The sequence below is a fragment of the Rattus norvegicus genome, chromosome 4 (assembly GCF_036323735.1).
Source record: "Rattus norvegicus strain BN/NHsdMcwi chromosome 4, GRCr8, whole genome shotgun sequence".
NCBI lineage: Eukaryota > Metazoa > Chordata > Mammalia > Rodentia > Muridae > Rattus > Rattus norvegicus.
Genome location: NC_086022.1, coordinates 85,598,380 through 85,618,440, shown reverse-complemented (window position 1 = coordinate 85,618,440; position 20,061 = coordinate 85,598,380). Strand labels below are relative to the sequence as shown.

At 46.4% G+C, this 20,061-nt stretch overlaps 1 long non-coding RNA gene across 1 annotated transcript; it reads right to left on the bottom strand.

Moving 5' to 3' along the window:
* Positions 1–139: 139 nt before the first annotated feature.
* LOC134486773 (uncharacterized) lies at positions 140–6,463 on the bottom strand. Its single transcript, XR_010066164.1, has 2 exons — positions 1,199–6,463; positions 140–884 (listed from the first exon to the last, which is right to left on the bottom strand). It is a non-coding gene; the product is annotated as an uncharacterized LOC134486773 (long non-coding RNA).
* Between the last annotated feature and the right edge of the window lie 13,598 nt (positions 6,464–20,061).

Genomic DNA, 20,061 nt, shown 5'->3' with positions numbered 1-20,061 from the left:
TCTCACCAGTTGTCTTAACTGACTGGTACTGTTGTCTCACAACCATCAACCGCACAGCACCCACTCAATTTTTAACAAAAGCAATTAACCTGTTTGTCACGCAGGAGTCAAAAACTAAAACCAAGAAAATTATTAATAATGGCCCAGCTGTAGCAGAGTGTAGAGTAGTCATCCAGGGAGATCTACTAAACTAGCTCTCAAACCATCTCTTATGTGTTTTTCTGTCTGTCTTTGTCTAACCCTTTTTTAAGTTTATTTATGGAGTCCTTAATTACTCTTGAATGGTCTGTATAGAAGCAACATTCTTCTTTCAGTATAGCACACAGACTCCTTCTTTAAGGAATATCAGGTCTAATCTTTTCTTATTTTGAAGGACTACCTCTGAGAGGGAGGTTAGGTATTCTTGGAGGTCAGCTAAAAAGTCTTTGGCATCAGGATTCTATCTGGACACTATCTAAACCTATACACCAAGGTCATGACTGTCTTTCAGAACTTCTAAACTTATATAGGTAGTGATCCCTGAGGCACAGTCCCAAGAAGTGTTAGGAGTATTAACATATGTAATGTTACATCATTTGTAATAGAAATTAAGCCTATCTCCACACCTATCTCGATGGAACCCAGGACAAACATGACTGAATTTCCCTCTAGGTCCCAGCTCTCAGCCCTAACAGCTAGTATACGGCTGGTGAGGGCTGAGAATTGACGGCTGTCAGGGTGGTCAGCAGCACCAGGTACGGTCTTTTCCAGCGAGGCTCGAGTGTCTGGGCTCAGTGTAGCTGCTTCCGACCTGGAACTGATGGGATGTCTCAGGGGTCTCCGGGGCATAGGCTGCTGTCAGCTGTGAGCAGATTTCTTTCTGTATCACCTGTAGGTCTTTTAGCCTGGCACACAAATCATTATTACTATGGCACTATGACAAGTTGGTTCAGTAACATCATCTAATACAGTCAGGGGAGCTGAGGCCCCATATAAGATCTCAAAGGGGGTAAGGCTGAATCTGGAAGGGGTATTTCTTGCTCTGAAGAGAGCAAGAGGGAAGGAGTGTCACCCAGTCTGTGCCAGTCTCTATGGTCAATTTGGTTAGGGTCTCTTTTAGAGTTCTATTTATTTACTCTACCTGTCTTAAGCTTTGAGGTCTGTAAATACAATGTAATTTCTAATCGACCTCTAAATACTTGGCCACACCCTGGCTTACCTTGGCAACGAAAGTAGGACCGTTGTCTGACCAGATTACCTTGGGCATTCCAGACCTGGGGAAGATTTCTTTCAGTATCTTCTTGATGATTGTAGAGGCCGTCTCTCGTTTGGTGAGGAAAGCTTCTATCTATTCCTGAAAAAGTATCTACAAGCACTAGGAGATACTTGTGATTATATTTTTCTGGTTTTATCTCAGTGAAGTTCACTTCAACTTTTCGTTAAACTCTCTAGGTCTCTTTGTCCTGTTTGTTTGTTAAGCATTTGTTTACTGACATATCTTATATTTTTTACTGTCTCTCTGGCTAAAATCTTAAAGTCTATTATATATACTTAACTATTTGGACAAATTTTTTATCTCTTAAATGAGTCCATTTTTTAATTTGGCAAAGTGAGTCTTTTGTTTGTTCTCTGGGGGGTATAGCTTTCTCCCCAAGTGTGTCATTGTCCTTTTATCTTTTAAACAACTTGGGCCTTTTTTTCTGTTGTACATTCTAAGTGAGGTCATCCCTTAGTCTAATCTCAGTTCCCAGTGGCTGTCTCTTGTAGGCCTATAACCAGGATAGGCTCCTGCATAGCCATTTCCTGAGCCACTTTATCTGCTTTGTTACTGTCCCATGTCACTGAATCTCTTTCCTCCTGATATCCTGAGCAATGAATAGTACTCACAGTTGTTGGCTTCATCAGGGCATCTAAGAGATGGCAAAGGCATCTGTGGTGCTGATGTGCTGGGGGTTGGGGTTCAGCCATTCTAGATGACACTGTGTTGTCCACCATGGCAGCACCCACTTGTCTCTGACCTTCATTCATGAAGAGAACTGTTCCCGTCTGTGGACAAGGTCCTCGGCTTTCAGCAGGGATCAATCAGCCAGTCACAGAGGTCTTTCCTCCACCCATGGTCTTCTGCCAGTGCTTGACACTCGTGTTGTGGTGGCTCCAGGTCAGGATTAGGCAGCAAGGTGACCAGATTGTCCCCAACCGGTGGAGAATCTAGTCTATGGCAGCTGACCAGTGGTCCCATCCTTTGGGACATTCTATTTAAAGGCAAAACATCAGCCACTCTACCACAGTTTAAGTCCTGGATCGGGTGATAATTGTTAGTGCCCAGCTGGCAGGAGTGATGTGTTTCAGGCCGAAAAGCACTAAGCCACACATCTCCCAGCATCAGGTACTGGTGCACTGAGACAGGTCTTAAGCTCCACATTTATAGTCTGTAGATATGCATACACCTGGCCTCATCCAGCCATTTTAGCCCACGTAAGCCATTTTGGAGAACAGTTTTCTCATGAGCAAGGGATAGGGGCAGTCAGGGATGACCATGAATTAGTGGGTGGGTTACCCGGCCCACGCCAAGGTCCACTGTTCTTCGGGCAGTCTATAAGTATTGTTCGTTGTCAGTAGCTCTTTGTACTCAAGGTCTTTGGATATTGGCCCACTGGGGGGCATAGGAGCACAGAGCATTGGGTCCCTGTATCCACAAAACAACTGGGCGGGCTTCCCTTCTATCTCTGTGTATAGCCAGCACCAAGAGGCTCTCCAGTGTCCCCTCTTGTTCTTTTTGGGGCAGTCCCTGACCCAATGTCCTTTTTCTTCGTATTAGGCACACTGATCTTTAGCCAGGAATTCTCTTCTGTTGTCAGGTACTATTTTCCTAGGTTCCCTAACTACTGTGGCCAGTATGTGTTCTTCTCTTGTCTTTTATCTCTCTTTAGCTCTCTAACTTCTTTTTTTTTGTCTCTTTTCTTCCCTAGCTTTCTGTTCTTTTTACCTCTTTCTTTTTTAACCTTACTTTCTCTGTAACTTACACTAACTCTCAGCAACTTAACTTAACCCTTCAAATTTTTGTAACTTTTTCTTCATATCTTTTCTTTATCTTAGCCAGATTGGTGGGGCATTTTCTAGCCCCTCAGAGACCCACCCTTGGAGCCTGGCAGCAGACCTGGCACTCCCTACCTTTAGGCGTTTGAAGAGAGCAGGCAGAAGTGAGGGCCTTCCATCGTGTCTGGAACATTTTTTCTGGCCTCTAGTAGGATTCCGTCTTTCCTCGGTGGTAAAGAAGACCTGTAACAGTTACTAACAAGCATCTCAAATGGGATGGTGAGAAAACAAGGGAATCTTGAGAATAGAGGTCCACTGAAGAGGGCAAATAGCATTTAGTCACACAGCTAAGCCAGGAGGCTTTCTTGGGACAAAAACACCTTGTGTCTGTGAAACAGAAAAGTGAGCAGAGGGGCAGCCTATCTGTTACCGGCTGTCTCTCTTGACTTAGATTTTCTCTTAAGGAGTACCTTCTTTTAGTGCCAGCTCAGTGGCTCTGTCACTCAAGAGACCCATCCTCTAAATGGCACTAGGCTTTCAGTAACAACTAATAATAAAAGGATGGAGAGACGGTAGAACATGAGTGTTAGATACTAAGCAGCTGACAAAAGAATTGTAACCAGTTCACCTGGGGCTTCTTGTCTCTTATATCTAATAAAGAGATTGTTAATACTATAGTACCAACCTTTAATAAAAAAAAAACTATAGCTCTCTCCATGTCTCTGAATATCAGGACTGTAGTAGTAGTCCTTTACCAAACTGTCTCAGTGGGCTAAGGGCCCATGGAAACGAAAACATTAATCCTGACCTCGGCCACAGCCAAAGCCTGAATTCTAAATTTAAACTGGCAAAACAAAACAAAGTTCTTTACAGTTTGTTGCAGATTCTTTGAAACTATTTTAGGGGCTTCTCTGCCCCCCAACCTGGGACATTTCTACCACAGGGGCAGGAACTGGCTGCTGTGGGGATAGGATCAAAGGCATTCTCCATGCTAATGATGACCAGTGAGAAAAGTAATTTAATGCTGGAGACTGGCTCCTCTCTTGGAATAGGGCCAGCAGATAAGGCAGGCTCCTTAAAGAACTTCTCTTAATGAGCACCCTCTTTCTGTGAGCAAGAGTTGAAGGTCTGGTCACTAAAAGCAGAAATTCCTTTCTTGTTCTTGTTTTTCTTAGAGTCCTCTCCCACCTCACTTTTAGCCTTTTTAGATCATTCTTCATGTAGCATTTCTAACACAGCCTGTCCCTTTTTTATAGCCTGTTGACAGCATTTCTGATCTTTTAGGCAGCTATGCACTAAGTGTCATACCGGCTGAAACTCCGCCTTTAAGATTCCTTGTTCCCAGGCAAAATTTAAATCTTCCCCAGCTTATCACAGCTGTCTACCGTGAGATTCCCAGAGATAGCGAACCAAGGTGTAGCAATTTACTAAAAAATCTCTCTATAGTGTTTCTTTTTATCTTAAGCCTTTTCCTTTTAAACAGCTCCTGAAGAGCCAGAAAAATTGGGTGAGACTTGAGAAGTCCCCATGCTCGCTGCAGCAGCTCCGCAGCTAATTTCGCTCCCCCCTACTGTGTGCTGCGAGCACAAGCACAGATAAAACACTATGTTTTAAAAATTAACGTTGGCTATCAACCAACACACTGCCACTAGAGCGGGGTCCATAAAATTAAGTTTCTTACTCACTATACTTGTTTCATACCGGAGGCCTAATCTGGGGAACTTTTTTATTTATGAGCGGTTTCTTCCTCAAGGCTTTTGTTAATGTCTGTTTACACAACTGTTAACAGCAGCTAGGCTGATCAAGGGGAGTAAAGGGTGGCGCCTCTCTCCTTGGGAGGAGGCTCAAGAGAGAAAGACAAAACTCCCTGGCAGAAAACAATTTTTCTCAAGCAAATTATTTTTAACTCTTAACTTAAGCACCAAGAGGACCAAGTAAAACTCTATGACGAACAAAGCAAACAGTTTCATGATTTCAAACACAGTCATCAGTCCAAGATTTTAAACACAGTCGTCAGTCCAAATTCAAACACAGTCGTCAGTCCAAAATTCAAAAACGAAACAAAAGCCAAAAAGACACTCGACAATACCACAGAAAACAAGCCAGACAAACAATATCAAGACAAAGCATCTTATAACCAACTTTCACAGATGCCTGGTACCTTCAGTACGTGGCCCAAACTGCAGCTTAACCTTAGCTGCTTTTGGGATGAGATGGACCATCTGATTCCACCTCCCAACAGGATTCCAGAGTGTCCTCTTGTCCTAACGACCAAGCACACTTGTCCGTGCCTATATTTAAATAGGCAGCCGAACTCGACCTCTGACGGAGTGGGATTCCTCGTCCACTCCCGCCTAGGTAAAAGGAGCATTCCATCTCCTTTGTTCCAGAAAACCAGAGTCAGGTCTTCCTGACTGTCCATAGCCGGGCTCTCCCGACTGTTCTCCGCCCGTGGAACGTCTTCCAGGGGCTGCAGCCTTGCGGGCCCGGGGCGTCCCCCCTTCCGCAGCCAGGGGGTCCTCACGGACCACAAAGGCAGCTGCATGAGTGGGGATACACATCCACTCTCCTACAGGGCAGGAATACACATCCACCCTCCTAGCACAGGGCAGGAATACACATCCACCCTCTTAGCACAAGGCAGGAACACCCATCTGCCCTCTTAACACAGGGCAGGAATACCCATCTGCCCTCTTAACACTGACCAGTACTAAGACACACATATATACACACACGGCGGAACCAAAACAGAGACAGACACAGACTGACAATTGCGGCGCCGCTCACACAGAAACACTCAGACAAACATCCAACTCACCTCCAAGGGGTCTTCGGAGTCTGGGGTAGTCGCGCAGATCCCGGACGAGCCCCCATAAATGTGAAAGATCCCACGCAGAGAGACCCTTACTCAAGTCTTGGGAAATCGCGGACCCCAGACACAGAGAGACCATTTTGGATGTAATAAGCAAAGGCGAGGTTTATTACGGAGACCTATTACAGAGATCTCCGGGCCGACACATATCCCACGCAGGAGACAGAGGTGTCGACCCCGAAACTCAAAAGTCAGAGGGTTATATAGAGAAGGCTAGGGGGTTTTGGCGTGGTTACATACAATTGGCTCATTCAAACATAGCAGTGAGAACAAAGCAGAAAGAGTACGTGCTAGAAGTCAGGGGCTTATCAGGGGCCGGAGGATGGCCCTCAGTGAGCTGGGGGGAGATGTCTTCCTGCCAGACGTCCCATGAATCAGTCCCATTAACTCAGGCTGGTTCCTGCATTCCTTTTCTTTATGGCTTGTCAGTCCTGCCTGAACAGTGTTTCCTGTGCTTCTTTATCTTTATGGCCTGCTAGTCCTGGCTGTAGGGCTTAGCCCTGGGTCTGTGGCCTTTTGGGGTTTATTCTTTTAATTTTTATATTTATAAACCTAGAATTCGTATAATTTTCTTTTCAGCTCCCTTTGTGAATATTACTGACCTAAGGCTGGTTGAGGCCATGGAGGTAGGACCCACAGACATGGGTGGCTTCATGGCTACAGGGACTGACACGATACCCAGCAAGAGCCAAGGGTTTGTGAACACCAGCCATTACTACTCCAACTTCAGATAACTCACAAAGCCGGATGTTCCAAATGCAGAAGTCAGGGAGCAGTGTGGGATTTCACTTCCCCACTGAATATACCAGTTTCTAAAAATGGTGTTGTGATGGCCTTTGGGGACACAAAGCAGCAAGATGACGTTCCCTTCTCTCCTCCCAATCACATTCATCCTAAGGATCCCCTGGGATCCATGGCTGAGTGTTCCATAACCTCTGTCAGTTGGCCCAGCTTCTCTGATGACAGGGAAGCCAGCGTCTCTGAGAACAGAGCCTGGCTCCTTTTGCTCGTCCTTCTGTCCCAGCACATTATCCTACATGACCCCTTCTTCCCCTGGGCTGAGCTGGGCCCACACGCTAGGGTGCATGTGGTTACACCAGCTCCCAGGCTTGGCCCCCTCCATTGTCAGACACCTGCCAGGGTTCCACAGGCACATAACTCCTGTGTGAGCCCTCCTCCTGCTCCTGCTCTGCCCTCTCCCGCCAGGCACTGGGCCTTGTGAGAAGCCAGGTATTCCCTACTCCAAGTTCAGAATTAACACACTGGTCTTAATTTCCCTGGAAACCCTCACTCTCCAGAGTTTCCAGCTGGGGTGAGGAACCACCTAGGCCTACGGCATCTCATCAGGTATTTGGACAAACAACAGGATGCCACAGCCTTGCCCAGTTGACACATAATGTTTCCCATGTCCAGGTTCTGTGCCTGTCCACGTCATAGACCTATGTATCTGAATTACGAGTCGAGACTCCACATTGAGTGTTACCAGCTGGAGCTGGAAGTGGATGGCTAATTTCTTTAAGTGTGGCTGAAGCTCATGTGTCTATCAACAAACTCTGGACTGTGGAAACCTCCTGTAACATTCAATGTGGAAAACTAAATCTGTGTAGACAAAATGTCAGGGCTGCTCTGAGATCCTTTGAGGAAGCAAAGGTCAAAAGAAAAGACAAAGTGGCCATGTTGTCCCAGTGCCACAGTGACTCTGATCATTTTGGGGCACCCCTTTCTACTGCAATAGCTGTCTCACCAAACATACCTTGTAGCACTCCCCTAACAGCGGAACACATTGCAGAGCCCTCTGTGACTTGCATAGTGGGTAATGGGCTGGTCCTATATAGCATCAGTCCCCCAGCCAAAGCAAGTAAGCCCTGTGCCTGGCAGAGGCAAGGCCATAGACAGCAAAGGCAGGAGCAGCCTGTGAAGTGAAATGGGACACTGAGACAACAGGAAGAGGACAGTCTTATGGCTAAGTTTTCTCATAGCAGGAGTGACTACACCCTGTTTGAGCTGAGGGGTTGTGGGGGTTCCATGTGCAGGCTTATATAAGCCACAGAGAAGAGATACACGTGGGATCAAGAAGCTGAAACTGCTCAGAGGTGACCATGAGAACACAGACTTCCTGGAATATGTGATGGTCTGACGTCCCCTGGGAGGCAGGATAGCATGCTCACAACAACGTGAGTTAAATCCTGAAAGACAGCTACTACTACATTCCAGGAGATCCACATGGGAGCAGCCATGAGAAAGAAATTTCATAAAGCAAGAATGACAGTCCCCTTGAATGAGCCACCTCTTGGATGGCTGGATGTAGTGTAGGCATGGTACTCTGTCTGCTCAGACCTGTCTTTGATCTCTGTCCTTGGCTGAATTCAGTATTGTTGACGCCTTTGCCTGTCTTGGGAAGGTAGGCAAGGTGTGTCAGGACACATTAGCTCCACCACTCATAACCTCCCTATCCCCTAAATGTACTTTTAAGGACTGTGTCTCATTTCAAGAGTTCTAAGGGCTAGGAGAAGAGGGAGCAGAGTGCAAGGAAGGGTATTCCCCTCTTTACTGGCAGGTGGCTCAGGTCAAGGGAACGAAGTGCGACTTCCTGCAGTCAGTGGAGCACGGTGATGCTTCATGTACCTAAGAGACTATCAGCCTCCCCCTAGCCACAGCATGGCCAAGTGAAAACCAGGGACACTGGGAATGAAGGTCGGAGTCTTGAGAACCCCACATTCTTCAGTATCTTCAGGACCCAGGATACTACAAGGCAGGCATTGGACAGATGAGAAACTTGAAGCCCTCGTGGGTGGAATCTTTTTCCAAGGGCTCCCAGAAAATAAGCTATTCAATGAATTGGAATCCTCCATTCATGCCCAAGCTCTAGCCCTAGTGGAATGGGCAGGGGACAAACCTCCCAAGCTGCTGGCCTTATGGCTCCGCCCCTACTTAGTCTTGCTGGCTACCAGAACAGCACACTGATGTGCTGCGCCAGCTCGTATCATCTCAACATCAGATTGGGCAATTTATGACGTTCACTGACATTTCTTGGCACTGGTAACATCCAAGGTTAAGGGACTTTCTCCTGTGTTCACATTCAGAGAGCGTTACATGGGAGAAAGTGAGGGAACTTGTAAGCTCAGATCTCTCTTCTCATAAAGCCTCCAGTCCCAATATGGAGGCTTATCTTCATGACCTCTAATGACCTCTAAGTCTAATGACTTCCCAAAGACTGCCCTCCAGATACATTAGCACATACATCCGTGTATTGTCTTAGTGGGTATTTCTATCTGTGATAGAACACTATGACCAAAAGCACCTGAAGGGTTTATTTCACCTTACAGCTTGTATATCCATCATCCCGACAAGTCAAAGAAGGAACCTGGAGGCAGAAACTGATCCAAAGGCCTTAGAAAAAGCTACTTCCTGGCTTGTCCATCATGGCTTCCTAAGTCTGCTTCCATATAGAACCAGCCCTCCCTGCCAAGGGCTGGTAGCGCTCTCAGTGAGCGGAGCCTTCCCACATCAATCATTGGTCAAGAAAATGCCCTGCAGACTTGCCTGCAGGCCAATCCTATGAAGGCATTTTCCCCAATTAAGATCCCTTCTTCCCAGATGACCCTAGCTTGTGTCAAGCTGACATGAAAACTAGCCAGGATAATTAAGTTTCCAATGCATGAACTTTGGGGTACAGTCAACCCACAGCATGGTTTCCTATGACTCTCTTCTTGTCTTCCCATAGTCCAAGGAGAGTGCAGCTTTCTAAACACAGGCAACTTTTTTTAGAAAAGGCAGCCTGCTGCCTTGCCAAGAGGATCCCACCTGCCTCTAGTCTTTTAATCAACAGCTTTCAGAAGTGCTCCCAAGCCACTGGGCCTGGTATTTGCCCAACGAAGACTAAACTGAGGCCCTGGCAGCCACACAGAACTCCCACTTCTGCTGATCTGATGTCCCAGGTTCCTGATCTCTGGGGACCCCAAGTCCAAGGCCCAGTAAGTGACCACACAGCAAAAATGGCCTGGCTTGCAAATGCTCAAGAGCCTAAGCCAGGGAGTGGACTGCACTGCTGTGGAGGCCCCTTCCAGCTCGTTCCCCCCGGGGAGTTGCATCTGGATAAGGATTCAGGGTACCAGCAATACTAATTTGCAAGGTTCACAAGAGTCTCCATGCCTCTGGCTGATCTCATCCTGGCCACACTCCACCATGTTCCTACGATTCCAGTTTGGCCATGTCCTTTCAAATCCAAGACCTGAGCAAGATTGCCTTACACACCTACATGCCTCATGGACTTGGCTCTGCCCACTGCCCACTTCATCCATATTTTGAATTGGATGTGTGCCATCCCCCACCCCCAGTCTTCATCTAGAAGTCCTAACTACCAACACAATGGAATTACAGGTAGATTCTCTAGAAGGTAAATATATCACATAGATGGCATCTTCGCGAGAGGTTCACTTCCTTTAATGGGCATTTATGACTTGTCTATATGTGAAGACACAAGAGAAACAGTCTACAAATCAAGATGTATGAACCTTCATCTTGACCTTCTTAGCTCTAAAACTAAATATCTGTGGTTCACACAGTGGCATTTTGATTTAGTGAACCAAACTGACAAAGGCAACTACACTCACCCATCTAGGAGAGACCTTCTCAGGCAAATCAGTCTTGGCCTGTCCCACTGACCACAGGGACCCATTCTTCCATCACAACATCCTCCACCTGCCCTTCCTCACCTTCCAGGAGAGAATCCATGCAGCTGCTCCCCATTTTTGATCCACTGCCTGGTGATCACTCTCACCCTGTCTTGTGGTCTTAGTCTGGTAACTTGTCCCTACCACGCTGCAGCAGTCAGTATTTTCTTGCTCTCCCTGCACCCTGCACTTAAGAGTTATCAATAAATAAACCAGCATTAAATTCCAATGCTAGGGGCTGGAGAGATGGTTCAGCAGTTAAGAGCACTGGCTGCTCTTCCAGAGGTCCTGAGTTCAATTCCTGGCAATCATATGGTGGCTCACAACCATCTGTAATGGGATCTGATGCCCTCTTCTGGAGTGCATGAAGACATCTTACATACATATTTGTGTGTGTGTGTGTGTGTGTGTGTGTGTGTGTGTGTGCTCATATACATAAAATAAATAAATCTTTAAAAAAAATTCGAATGGTTGCTGTCTCCCACTGTCCAAGCTCCTGCAGGAATTCAGAAAAGGTAGGAGCCTCCAGAGGCTTACTGTGTGATGTGCTCCTGCCGTCCCTCACTACCCCATGCCTCTTGCCTTGAAACTCTGGTACATTCAGGACTCATCAAACACGTGCTAAATACATGCTCTGTTCTAGGTGCCCATGGCCATACTTCCTTTGAGGTCTTGAGTGTATTTATTGTCATGAAAAGAAAGAAAGGGACAGCCCTACACACATATTAATGTTCCAGTCAGGAAGGGACCACGTGCCAATGTATCCCTATTAGCACTGAAGCCAATTTAGTATACCTCATCGGGTTTGCACAACAATAAAGTCACCTTGTCACGCATCTCTGAGTATGCTCCCACCATGAAGTAACTCGTGAGCATGAATAACTATATTCCTTCACATTTCTTAGCACAGGTTCCACCTTGCTCCTCTTGGTACCCTCCACGAGACATATTCCTTTCTTACTGCATAGGTGAAGGGACTGATGTAGAAAAGAGGGAAGGAACAAATTGAGTATCCCACAACAACCAGTGGAGCAGGGACAGTGGCAGACCCCACAGAGAGGATCCTGAAGGCCCTGGACAGGCCACCTCCTCCCAGAGGCCAGTAATGACCTGTCCTGCACTGCCCTTGGGATCCCTTCCAAGGCTTCTGCCAAGTCCTGCCTTTGGGCACTGCTCCTGGGAGGAGCCTACACATGGGCCAAGGGGACAACTGTGAAACCACAAACATGACAACTGGAGTCAGGCTTGAGTGCCACTCTAGGACTAGAGTCCAAACCAGTCCAGAAAACACAAGCCTTTGCAGCTGTTCCCAGGCCTGAAGTCCAAAGCATCTTTGTAAGCTGGTAAAAACCTCTGCCAAGGCTGAATCGATTGCTGTTAATCAGACAGTGATTGGTTTACCTTAAAGACAGATGTTGGCAGAATTGCACCATAAATCATGTTTAGAGCCAGTGTTCCCGAACCAGAGTCCGGGGAAAGAGAGAGTAATAGTCCATGGAATATTGGGAGGGGGGATAAAAATAAAAATGAGCAAAGCCAGCACCCGTTCTGTCACCAGTGCTATAGAAGTATGTCTGAAATTTCACAGCAAAACCCCTCCATGTGAAGTTAAATTTGTGTCACTCCTCCTAGCATGACCACTTCATAGAGTCGTGCATGCCACCTGGCAGCAGGCAGGGGCAACGTGAGGAGGACTCCTTCTGTGTAACTCAGGTTCTTCCCCTTCTCTGATGCCTGGTCTTAGAGAAGAATGAACCAGTGTAGTGTTTTAAGGGCAGTCGGGGCTTCTGACTATCTCGGGTCCTGCCTTTCCTAAGCCTCATCACTGAATGGGGAAGACTGTCTGATGTCTTGCCAGAGATGCCAACCAGCCCATTCTCCCTCCTTCAATTCAGGCTTTACGTTCAACCCAAGGCCACCCTGCAGCCGAAGGAGATGTCCTGAATACTGTCCCCCACCCCACCCCCTGCTCCAAGATGTGTGAAACCCAAAGTCCAGAAGCCCCCAGTTTTCAAAGCCATCTTTTTCTTTCATAGCCACATACAATGACTAAGCTATGTCCCTGTCTTCTTAACAGAAAGCCCACGATATCCTAAAAGTGCAGGTTCCAAGGCTTGGTTTGGGACAGTGTATCTTAGCATCTTCCTGGAAACCATTTACACCGGATTCTCCAAGCATTCCTCTGCATTTCTCAGAATTCCCTGGAGGGTAAGTAGCTAAAACATACACAAAACTATCCCAAGAGACAGGAAAACTCATTGGAAAGCTTCTTCACTGGGGGCGAAGCAGGAAACCAGAGGCTCAAAAGCCACATTGCCTTTCACAATCTTCTCTATTACCCTGTGTGGAGATCCACACTGATGAATTGACTTAGCAACACAGCCTCTGGTTCTATGTGGGAGGGGAGGGGAGGGAAGTGCACACTCTTTGGAATCCCAAGGCAGGACCTTACTGGGCTAATTCAGATCAGCTGTCCATCCTCTTACTCATCAATTGTGGATGGTGGAGTAAAGCCATCTCGATGATCCTGGCCAGTGAGTGCTCTGAGAGAACCACAGCAAGCCCTCTGACAGTCAGATGATGTCTGGAAAAGAATTTACATTCCCAATGAGGAGCATGGGAGGTGGGGACGCCCTTAGAATTTGTAATGGCCATGCTCCTCCAAAACCCAACTGCATGTCAGATACACGGTGTTGTCTATGGTGTTAAAATATCACAGGGGAAAAGGAATGAAACAACTGTCTGAGCTGGGCATAGTGTGCAACCAGACAGCATTTGGAAGCCTAGAGAGGAGGACTGTGACATTGAGGTCAGTCTGAGTTGTTTATGCAGAAAGGTTTGGTCTCAAGAGGAAGAGGAGGAGAAGAAGGAGGAAGAGGAAGAGGAAGAGGAAGAGGAGGAAGAGAAATGGAGGAGGAGAAAAAGTGAGGAGGAAGAGGGAAAGAGGAGGAAAAGAAAGAAGATGAAGACAAAAGGAAAACCAAAAAAGGCCCTGTCTTGGTCCATTCTCTATTAAAACTAACAGTTCCAGAGTCTGGGAAGTCCTGGGGCTGGGCAGTGACATCGGGTGAGGCCTTCCTGATGCACCATTACATGGCAGAGGGCATCACACGATGTGAGACTGCAAGCGGGTCAGAAAGTTCATAACAATGAAGCCACCTCTAACCAGGAATCCCATCCCACAAATTCACAGGCCTATGCCTTCCTGACCCAATCACCTCCTAGTCTCCACAACGCCACCTTTAGTACCAAGCTCCACACATGAAGCTGGGATGGGGCTACAGTCAAATTGTAGCAGGATCTTTATAAGAATAATCTCCAGAAGAGTTGCTGTGGAGAACTTCAGGAAGGCACCACTCTGGGACAAAACAGTATGGAGTCCAGCCTCCTACTTCCTTCCTCTGTTGACCTCCCCCAACCCTGTGTCCACAGTGTAGTGCTTCTTCCTGCTTCCCCAAGCTCTCCCAGTGCGAGCTACTGAGTATCAAGAAGTCTTCTTTAAAAATGAGGGCTCACTCATCGCTTACTCACAGGCACTGACCATGGGCATCTCTCCACCTGCTCCTCCTTGCACCTTACATATGACTTTAGTACTGCCCCCTATTCTAACATTTTTCTCTCTAGAGCAGACCTCAGTCCAGCCTTCCACTCCTCCTCCCCCAGTCTGGTCATTTTTGTTGCTTTGCTTTATTAAGAAAGTTGAAAAAAATGTGGCTAAGACGAGTCAGGGGAACCCTGAAGGTGCATGGTTGTTTGTTTGCTTTTGCTGTGATCTGCTTCATTTTAGCATACTCTACACAGGTCAGATTCAGACCTCTCTGCCTTCTGACCACACAGGTTCCCTAGAACCATTCCCAGATCAGAAACAGGCATTCTTTGCAGTGATGTATAAAGGGGTTGCTCCCAAGAAAGGCAGGTAAAAAGGGTGACCATTCACAGTAACATCAAATAAAAGACCTCTACAAGGAAAACTTCAGACCGCTGAAGAAAGAGGCTTCATCATGCAGTGGATGGGGACAAATACAGAGACCTACATACAGTCTGTGTATGGAGAGACCTTGGAACACACAACTCTAAAGGAGACGTCTCCATCAAACCCCTCCCCTCAGAGGTCAGGGAACCCCACAGAAAAGGAGGCAGAAGGAAGGGGAAAACAGGGGAAGAGGGGACACCAGGAAAACAAGGTCCTCTAAAGTTAGCAAAGCTCATATTGACTCACAGAGACTGAAGCAGCAATCAGAGGGCTTACATGGGTCTGCACCAAGTCCTCTGCATATGTTCTATACAGTTTTCAGTTTAATACTTTCATGGATTTCCTGAATGTGTTAATTAGTGGGTCTCTGACTTTTGTACCTTCTCTTGAGTCTCTTTCATTTTTTTGTTACTTTGTCTTGTCCAACTTCAAAATGATGGCTTTTGTTTTACCTTATCTTACTTTATTTTGTTAAAAATAAGCCAGATGGTGGTAGTGCATGCCTTTAATTCCAGCTCTTGAGAGGAAGAGGCAAAAGGATCCCTGAGTTTGAGGTCAGCCTGGTCTATAGAGTGAGTTTCTGGACAGCCAGGACTATACAGAGAAACCCCGATAATAATAATAATAATAATAATAATAATAATAATAATAATAATAAATGAAAAATAAACCACTGAAGAAAGATTTGGAAAGACACAAGAGAATGGAAAGACATTTTTACCAAAAGCTATTTATAGATACAATATAGTCCCAGTCAGAACCTCCATCTCATTCTTCATAAAAACAGAAAAAAATACCCTAAAATTTATATAAAACCACAAAGGAACTTAAACAGCCAAAACAAAACAAAAAGTCTTGTGCAAAAAGAGCAGGAGGCTAGGCAGATTACCATTCCAGATCTTAAGATATATTACAAATGGGCAACATGAATTGGGTCTTGTAATTTTTTTGTTCTTTTGTTTTGGGGGAGGGCATAACAGTAGAGGACAGACCTGGGAGGACTGGGAAGTAAATAGAATCAGGGTGCATTATGTGAAATTTCCAAATAACCAATAAAAAAATTTAAAAGATATATTACAGAGCCATGGTAATAAAAACAATATGGTTTAAAAACAGACACATAGACCAATGGAATATAATTAAAACCAAACATGAATACATGTAACTTCTGCCATTTAATATATGTCAAAGATACCAAAAGCATGTGCTTATGAAAAGAAAGAAACTTGAGCAAATAGTGCTAGAAAGGCTGGATACCAACTGTCTTAGTTGTCGTACTGTGAAGAGATACCACAAACCATGGCCAAGGCAACTGTTAAAAGGCAGCATTAACTGGGGCTGGCTTACAGTTTCAGAGGTTCAGTCTACATTCATCACAGTAGGAAACATGGCAGCATCCAAGCAGACCTGGATGAACTGGAGGAGCCAAGAGTTCTATATCTTGATAGAAAGGCAGCCAGGAGGAGACTCACCCTTCAACACTGGGGGGACCTTGAGCACTAGGAGCCTCCAAGCCCACCTACACAGTGGCATGGTTTCTCCAATAAGTCCACACCCACCCCACAAGGCTACCTCCTATGGATCAAGCATATTCAAACCACCACATTCCAGTGCCTGGTCCCCATAGGCTTTAAACACATAAGTCTACGGGGACCATACCTAGCCATAGTGTAATGCAAAATATATTTAGTCCATCTTCAAAAATGTCTGCCCTGCCACTCACTGTAGCACCCCCAGCAAGTCACTCAGGGGAGGCAGAGCACAGTTCATCACAGGGTTCCTCAGCCTGTGTTTTCTCAGTTGGGAAACAGCAGGTTCTGGGACGGTTGCTGTGGTCCCTAGTATCCTGTGTACCCAGGTGCTGCCGACATACAGACATACAGCTGGTAGTTGGGAACAAGGGTCCCCCAGGCCCATGCTTCCCCTCAGAGTGTTTATGCACCGGGCAGGAAGGAGAAGGCTGAACCTGGGCCTGGGGGAAGGGCAAAACCCAGTGTGGTTCCGAGTGAGTGCCAATAGTACAGAGGGGCTGGGAGAAGGAAGGAGATTTAGGAACAGCTCTTTATGATGAAGACCTCCGCACTCCCACTCTGCAGTGATCCTTGATGAAGAGATGGTTCTTGCTTTCCCAAACTGTTTTATTTGATAGTGGACATGAATGTATACACCTTACTCAGGGTGAACCAGGGGTTAAACATCTTCTGCAGGAAGGAGTGCCCAGGAAGGGAAGCTCATTGACTGAACACTCAGAGCCTATCTAGATACCTCATCAACAGAGAACTCCAGGTTTTTATGCTATGTGACTAGTTGGCATGGTCTCCTCAGTGGGGTGTCATGGCTAAGTGTTTCAGACCAGGTAGTTTGACAGGGAGTTGGCACCTCTCCTGCCATTCTCAAGTCTGAGATTCCCTGGGGTCTGAGCCTGCTCAACCTTACCTCTTCTGTCTAGTAGCCCAGTCCGCTTGCTCTGCAAGTCTCCATTGTCTACAGCAGTCTGAACAACGTTAAAAGACCAAGGTTCAAAGTCTCTTCTGAGAGTCATGAAATTTCTTAACTGTAATCTCTATCAAATCAAAATTTAAAAAAATAGATCATATACTTTCAACATATCATGTCACAGGATATACCTTACCATTCCAAAATGTCATAGTAATAAAGTATTTGACCAAAACAAGACCGAAAACCAGCTGGTCAAACTCCAAACTCCTCATCTCCATGTCTGATGACTCCTTTCAGCTTTGATGACTTCAGCAGACCTCTTTCCCTTGGGCTGGTTCCACTCCCTGTTAGCAGCTTTCCCTGGCAGGTTCCCACAGCTCTGCATCTCTAACACATTGGGGTCTCCAAGGCAACTTCAACTTTACACCTGCCTGGTCCAGTGTCTGGGATGCACACATGATCTTCTGGGCTCCTCCAAAGGGCTGGAGCCCTTCTCCAGCTCTGTCCTTTGTAGCACTCTAAGCTCGGGTTGACTCTACCACTGCTGCATCTCCAATGCACTGGTGTCATCTGCTACAACTGGGTTTCACAGTAGCCTCTCTCAGGCTTTCTTAATGATGGCAAGCCTCAACTTCTTTGCATTACTTCAGTCCTAAGCCATCAACTGCAACTCAGGCTGCACCTTCACCAGTGGCATTTCCTGGCCTCTCACAGGGCCAAACTTCAGCTGCTCTTCACGACCCTTTCATGCCTTCAAAATTAGTACCACCTATGTGATTCCTACATATTTCCAAGTCTGGCAGCAAGCAGAATGTCTATCTCTGGAGTACAGCTTCTTTGTGCTCTCAGAAAACACCTCAGTTATGCTGGTCTTTTCTTAATCACTGCTAATTTCTAAGCTCCAGCTAACTAGCATCAAGTTGTCCCAGTAATCCCTTCTACCATTGACTCTAAAGTCAGAGCCACATGGCCAAAGCTGTAAAGTTCTGCTGCTTGTTGGGTCTGGAACATGGTCCCCTTGTTCTATTACATCATCACTAGCTTTCTGTTTTCCAACTCCTTCATGCCTAAGCTTGGCTGTCCTGCAACTTGCTCTGTAGATTGACCTAGAACTCAGAGGTCTGCATGCTAGGATTAAAGGCCTGTACCACCATGCCTGGACCTAAGCTTTTCAAGGCCACCATCCCTCAAGAAGACTATATCTTCTGCCTCAAGATCTAGATCACTAATATACCCTCCAATTATGATATAGTTAATTCTAGATATAGTTAAGCTGACAACCAAAAATAGCCATCACAACCCATCCCTTCTCAATTCGACACACAATCATATCTCCTTATGTCCAAATGAAAACAATAATCAGATCATAACAGCACCTAACATGATATAATTAGCCTTTGTTCAACTGCAAACCCATAAACAATAAACTTAGCTGGGTTGGATCTTCCCCTGAGGTCAACGTTACCTAAATCTCTTTATCTCCTTGAACATGGGATTTAGCTCCATTCCACTTCCTGGTGCCCCTTTCATACTTGAATCATACATTTTGTATTTTTCCTTTCTCAGGTTGCTCATGTTCATCACAATGCTCTTCAGAAGAGTTCACTTTAGCAACCACTCAACAGAATTTATACCAGGCTGTTTTGAGATTTCCTTTGCTAAAGCACCTAATCTAAATCTCTTCACTTTAGCCTCAGACAGACTCTTCAGATAAGAGCAAAAAGCAGTTACATTCTTCACCAAAATAATCACAAAACAGTCTCAAGCCCACATACTAAAATTCTTCTCCTCTGAAACCTCTTGAGCCAGGCTTCCACAGCTCAAATCACCTTCAGCACAAATGTCTTCCATATTTCTACTAGGATGGGTCATTAAACTAAACTTAATGAATTCCACTGCTTTCCAAATTTCCAAAATTCACATTCTTCCAAACAAAAGCATGGTTGGGCCTATCACAGCAATACCCCACTTCTGGTACCAACTTCTGTCTTAGAGTCTCATTGTTGGGAAGAGACACTATAGCCAAGGTAACTCTTATAAAGGACAACATTACCTGGGGCTGGCTTATGCCAGCATGCAGAGCAGCATGGGAAGAGGAAGACAGAGACCTGCAGACTTCATTTCACCCACAGACCTGCCTTCCAGTGCAATGTACAGGATGGCCATAGTCACCCACTTATCTCCATGTCATGCAGCATGGATGGAGGATGTTGCCCAGAGGCCTGCCAGCCATGTGGCCAGCCTGCAGCAGAAGCCACCACAATGTGAGTGTATGTGGTGGTCAGATGGGAGAGAAAGAGAAGTGGAGCAACTTGAGCATTATGTAGAGACATGGAATGGGAGACTTGAGGGTAGAGAGTTGTGAATTTTGAGTAACCAACCCTGCCACCTGGAACCATGATGAGGTCCCAGCCAAAGTTGTCACTGAGGGCCATATTTGGGTTCATGGCTACACAGTCAGGGTTAATTTTGTGTCTCATATTACCACTAGAAAACATGGGGACAGCCTTGGTCCGGCAGCTGCTTGGTCTGGCATCCTGGATGTCCAGAACTGTCCCTGTCCCTCACTGACTGCAGTGCTCTGCAGAGTTGGCCAGCCCAATTTCTCACTAGCAGCAGCACTTGTGAGAGTGGGCCCCAAGGCTCATTCAGGCACAGTGGAGCTGGCCCTGCTGTTGAGGGTGTAGTGAGCCAGCCCCAAGGACATGAGTGAGAGAACTAACACCGCCATTTGTCTGCCCATGGAGTGGCAGAGCTGATGGTGGCAGCAGCACCTCAAGAGTGAGCATGCTGGAGAGTGAGCATGCTGGAGAGTGAGCATGCTGGAGAGTGAGCATGCTGGAGAGCTGGCCCTGCCACTGGGCTGCTGTGAAGTGGTGTGGATATGAGGTAGATGCTCCCTCCTACCCCTTCCCACACCTGTAGTAGTTGAGAAAGCTAACCCAAGGGTATGAGAGCAGGAGCTCTGACCCTACTTTATGCTGATGGAGGCATTGGGTCACCCTAGCCGGAGCAGTGCTGGGGAGCTCACCCTGGTGGTGTCAATAAAGGAGAGCTGGCATGCTGACCAGCTGAGCTACTGCGCAGAT